The sequence below is a fragment of the Anarrhichthys ocellatus genome, unplaced genomic scaffold (assembly GCF_004355925.1).
Source record: "Anarrhichthys ocellatus isolate YVR2014 unplaced genomic scaffold, GSC_Weel_1.0 scaffold74, whole genome shotgun sequence".
Lineage (NCBI taxonomy): Eukaryota > Metazoa > Chordata > Actinopteri > Perciformes > Anarhichadidae > Anarrhichthys > Anarrhichthys ocellatus.
In genome coordinates, this window is record NW_022280104.1 from 671,775 (window position 1) to 677,774 (window position 6,000).

A 6,000-nucleotide genomic window follows, 5' to 3' on the forward strand; every position below is an offset into this window, starting at 1 on the left:
ACACACTGCGCTGAGAGCAGATCAAAACATCCCCCGCTCAGGTAATTATTTTTGCACTGCCACAGTTCGCTCAGGGAACAACACTGATATGTTAATCGGAGCACTATTTGTAGTTGATGCAGGAAACCATCCATTGATACATCATGTCTAAAATGTAAATTTCTTCTCCTTTTTATGCAAAATGAAATGTTATTTTTCAAACTAGAGAAGCTGTTGATGGGTTGCTCACAAAGGGGAACTTGGAAATAGGGGCATTCAAATATGTCTGTCATGCAATCATTGTTGATCATTCATCGTCATGTCTGCCGTAAATTAAGATTTTTGACTCCTTGTTGATCTATATGTATAAATACCGTTGAAACAGACTTTTGTTCAAACAAAACGTCCCAAAGCAAGATGAGAAGATGAGAAGACGTGGCGACGTATGTAATAGAAAGTCCAATAGGTGAAAAGACATAAGCACATGATTAGCTACTGATTCCTCCAAATAACTGCAAACCAGCAGCTTTGCAAAAGCAATGAAGAAACAGCATTTTTTCCAAACCTATTGCATTCAGCGAGAGCAGTCAAGCAATGGGTCAGACAATACCGATGAGCCGTTATTATGTTTGATTAGTCACAAAAACATGTCACACAGTGCGGAAGAATTGCACACTGTAGGGGACTCTCAGGGGACAATTGATCTTTGCATCCTTCCAGAGCTCTAAAACACGAATCACATGTTTGGGCAATAAACTATTGTATTATTATTATTATTATTATGTATAACTTCATTTTAATCACCAAAGCGGGGCCTCCTGTGGAGCAAAATAACTTTTTGGTTCACGGTGTTTGTCGGCCACATATAATTGTGATGCATTCACTCCCAAAATTACAGTGGACTGCAGTCAGTCGTCCAGAGCCTTTCTGAGGTGAGGACCCCCAGCAGTGTGTCTGCAGCCAGCAAGGGCAGTCCTAATGAATAGTGAGATACATGATAAATGAGGCCATATGGTGGAGCCGGCTGGCCGAGCCAGGGGTGCTAGCTAGCTCTACTAAACACGTACACACACACACACACACACACACAAACAAACAGAGACACACACACACCCTCACACCTCTCTCTTTTCACTCCTATAGCTAGAAAAGAAGAATCATCAAACTCTGCCCAGCTCGAGACAGCAGCAGGTAGGGGTTGATGACCTTCAGGTCCTTTGGCGAGATGGAGTGTTATGGCCAACTGTGAAATCATCACACTTCCTGTCAAAAAGTTTCACGGGAGTTGGGAGAGAGTGAAACAAACTAGCCGAGCACGAGCGACTGTCACTCAGCAGCGGTGACTTTTTAATTACAAGCATTGTATGTGCCTCGGCGCATAAATGCAAGAAGTCTTCCTAATTTATATTTGCCTCTCTGGTGATTTGCTGTGTGTGTGTGTGTATGTGTGTGTGTGTGTGTGTGTGTGTGTGTGTGTAGGGCTTAACTGAATCACAGCAGATGAAGCCATATGCTGTCTGTCATACTTTGTAGGCAGTCGTTTTCTTGTGTCCTCTCCTCTGCTGTATTCAATACTCCTCTCTCTCTCTCTCATTACTATTCAACACACATACTCCACATGCTCATATACTGTAGCTACAAGAACAAACAAACACACACACACACACACACACACACACATGCATATATACTAACTAGCCTACGGACATGCACACAAACTTCATGCGTATTCACACACACACACATATACTTGTACTCATGGACTCGAACACGCAGTGAACAAGCCATTGTTCTCCTTTCATAGCAGATGCTATCTCTCTCTAATTGGCTCAGCAAAAAACAAAGGAAGGGCCTTGGATGCCCTGCTGCAGCTATGCTCATTCGGTCTCCAGGGATGCCCTCCGCTGTACCAACACATATACAAGGCGGCCTTGGATATGGCTGACCTCTGTGCCGTCTGAAGAAGGCCGGTTCTTGATTAAAATGCACAGTTTCAGGGTCTGTAATGAATCAGTAAGCAGGCGAGTGCACTTTACTTCAGAACCGTTTTTTGAAGCGCAATGTGAAAACGCCCCGTGGGCCGAAGAACGCTCGGACCAATGGAGGTCTTGTGAACTCTGCATGCAAATGGCGCTGCGAGGCTAACCACCTCACACAGAGCATAAATCCTACAGTGAGCGATACAATGTGTGCTCCAGCCATTTTTCTCATCATGTGTGTTTGTAAAAGCCCAGACTCGGAAAAAAAAGCGCCAACAAAACTTTATGACACCATTCCTCCCAGTGCAGCTTGACGCACGATTGATAGGCGGTAAGACTCCGCCGCGTCACGGCAATCCACGGCTGTCAAACATCCCCAGTGTTTCCGAGACGCTGGGAGAGAAATACTGGAGTTATGTCTGCTGCCGGTGTAATTTGTGCTGGTGCAGTTTAGTTCAGCAGTGTGAAACAACTCGGAGACAGCGGTGTGATATATGGCCGTGCTGCTGGCATCACTGATCCTAACTTTAACTGCAGCAGTGCCGTTGTAGTTGATGGGGTATTATATTGCAGAGGAAGGGATCATAGAGGGTATACTGTGATCTCACCATACACTCATGACTCACTGGTGATTAATAGTGGGTGAATACGTTCTACTTTGCCTCGAGACAACGGGGAGTATATTCTGCATGTGTGTACTCCCTACTAATTTCATAATATTCTAACTCGAGGTTTAACAAGGTGGTAAAAGACAACTCAGAAAGAGTCCAACCTTCAGCCACTCTCCTCCTCAACAGTGAGTTTCACATGCCTTTGAATGTCTCATTGTCATCCATTATAAATCACTTGAGTGCTTAATGCCCGGGTGCAGGGACTGAGCGAATAACAAAGAAACAGCATCCTCTTCTGGTTGAAAACGAGCGTGCATCTGCTGTTGCTCTCGGGTTCTATCGATGCAGATTTATGGGCGGCAGATGTTTAAATCAACCAAACAAATCACAAGTGCAATCATAAACAAAAAGATACCACCCAAATACAGCAGTGTCCATCTGTTGTGAAGAGGTGGCCATAGCCCTCTCAGTTTGAAGAGGGTCAAAGTCCTAAAATTGTCAAAAGTGATGAAGACCCGGGCGACTGATTAATCATTTCCACAGAACAGCAAGCGCTCTTGTTTTCCTGTTCCGGTCTTTTCACATCAACATCTAATTACAAGGGCTATGACATCAATAATTCATGGGGCACTTTCAGACAAAAACTTGACAATCAACACAGTCGATCTGAAACTTCTGCCATTATTAATTCAGCATCTGCTGGATGCTTGTCTACCATTTTTTCTACCACTTGGCCTGATTGCATGATGATGCAAGTGTTTGTGTGCATAGTGTGAGTGTGTGTGTGTGTCTGCATTTTATAAGTCCAAACAAATCATTATTAAGCCCTTTTACCAATTCCTATAAATCTAAGGAGATTTGCATGCTATAGCTCTGGATGGTTACTAAATATGATTCAAGCTGACTTTGTTTATTTGCCATCGCTTGAAGCCAAATGTCAAACGAATTCAATTTTTCAAGTGACCATTATTTCTGTAATATGTTGTCATAGAGCTGATGCTTGCAAACATCCCGAGTGCTCCAAACAAGCACTTAATTTAGGCTCTGAACTAGCACATGCATAATAATGACCTTATCTGCATAACATTACGTCGGTCTGTTTAGTATGTTAATGCTCGGTAAACTTCTGGGTTTAATCGTTCAGCAGACATTCTAATTGGCAGTTTGTTAATTGGCTACATTGATGCTCTGACACTTGTTAATCTACTGGCAGGTCCCGTTTCTTCATTTCAGCAGCAAACGGCCCACTCTACTCACTTTACACAGGGCGTTACACGGAGAGACAAGACTGATTTGTTTTCATGTTTCACCATTGAAGGGATTTATTTTACAGTTTGGTCATGAGATTCTAGTACGCTACTCGTGTGTGAGGCTAACAAAACGAAGCTGACTCTGTGATTACAATGGCAGGCTATGGCAGCACAGAATATCTTCCTAACATATACAGTAGAGGGATGTACACAGTCATGACGAGTACGAGTACATTGTTGTCACCGATACTGCATTTGGCTTCTCTTGACACAATCAGGTCAACGTTTATAAGATGGCCATTTGCTATATTGTCATTTCTACTGCAGACTGCACTAGAATTTAAATTAGAAAAATGGTAAAAACAAATTTAAAATGCTTAGAGTAATCAATTTCACCAACTAATTTGACCAGGTATCTTTTGTACCCCCATTAGAGTTGATACAACAGTACCACAATATTTAAAATATGGCATGTATCATCAAATACTGTGAATCGATGCTATGATGTAATGCACACAGTATCACTTGTTTATGAATGTTTTTAATCCATGTTTTTAATATCAGTTTAACCACCACCAATGAGGAAGAGTTCCCAAATAGTGGACTGAGGAAGAGTGACATATTGAAGACTGAGAGACTATACCGTCATAATCCTCCTCCAATGCAGTCAACTGTATTTATGAGCTTTAAAAGGTTGTGACGTCAGGTTATTCAATTATAAGATTTCTTATCGACCTTCAGATGTCAAAGTATAACACTGTCGTATGTATTTATTATACTGTTTTTCTGCAAGCCAGCTGCACTAAAAAGCATGGTGGGCTGTGAGACGTTGCTATATTCAGAGCACTAGAGGTGCTTTTAAGGAGTAAGATGATCTACAATCAGGTCCAAACAGGAAGGACCCTGAATAGACCAACAGCTCTGTGTAACCAAACAGAAAGCTACGTCCCCAACTAACATACACGGTGTGTTGATGTATACGGACATTGAAGGGGTGTGTGTGTGTGTGTGTGTGTGTGCGCGTCGCACACCATAAATGCAATAAATGAAATAAGTACATAACAGTATGAAGAGCTGGTGAGCTACTGTTCCATATGGATCACACTGCTGAGACTGCAAAAAACGTACCATGCTGGCTTGCACAAGAGCAGTGAAATAAATAATGCAAAGTCATCCCCATTATCCTAAACAATGCCATTTCCAACTTTACCTTGTAATACTCTCTCCTATATAGTATAGCACTACGATACATGCAACACTGATACATGCATACTTTGAGTTAGGGCAATTCAAAACTGTCAAACGAGTATGTTCTCAAAGATGATTTATCTGCAAACAAGCAACAATGAACAAATAACTCACAATGTCTCACGCTAACATTTAGGAACAATTGGAACACTTATCTCCTCTAAAATGGTCTATGTCCTCGATATAACATGGTGTCATACTGTGTTTGTCTCTCTGTTGTAAAGAGCTACACATGTCAGTTGTTGGCCTTTCTCCCATCATTTTAAAACATGTCATATGTTGGCTCGTCTGTCCGCCATTGTTACCTCTGCCAGTCCTTTGACCTGGCTGACTTTGTTTGATCAAACCACTAAGGCAGCCATCGCTCAAGCGTCGCCCTGGTGTCCTGCTCCTCTACCAGCCGGTGATCTCAGACTCCTCAGGTCCTCCCTGATGGCCGCACTCTTAAACCTGAAGCCCTCTATGACCAAGGTCTCTCCGTCCTCCTCTATGCTGGCCTGACACTCCTGCTGAATCACCACAACAACACGCACACTAGATCACGCTGTGCACGGTGTGCCTGAGCACATGAAACAATGACAAAACCATTCGCACGTGCATCAGTTAAAAACTGAATTTTGAGCATGTGTGTGTGTGTGTGTGTGTGTGTGTGTGTATGCTTCCTGTTAGAAAGAGAATATATAAACAGTCCTCACTACCATTAGTGTTTTTGCTTGCCTGGTTCCAGACTTATGAATAAGCGACTACTTCTCACATTTTGTTGGAGAGATTCAAAGGCCTTTCAAGAACGACTATTTTTCCGGTCGGAGAAGTAGCTGAGCCAATTAGTACCTTTGTAGGTGGGACTGAGGTGGGGAACGTCGTATAACTGGGCCACAGCCAGAATCTGAAGAAATACGGCAACAAGCGTGGATGAAATCAATGCAGCTCTGG

At 42.7% G+C, this 6,000-nt stretch overlaps 1 protein-coding gene across 2 annotated transcripts in view; it reads right to left on the minus strand.

The window, feature by feature from the left end:
* Positions 1–6,000, minus strand: part of LOC116397864 (RNA-binding motif, single-stranded-interacting protein 3-like) — a 152,968-nt gene that overhangs the window by 143,346 nt on the left and 3,622 nt on the right. The gene's annotated exons all lie outside the window — the stretch shown is intronic.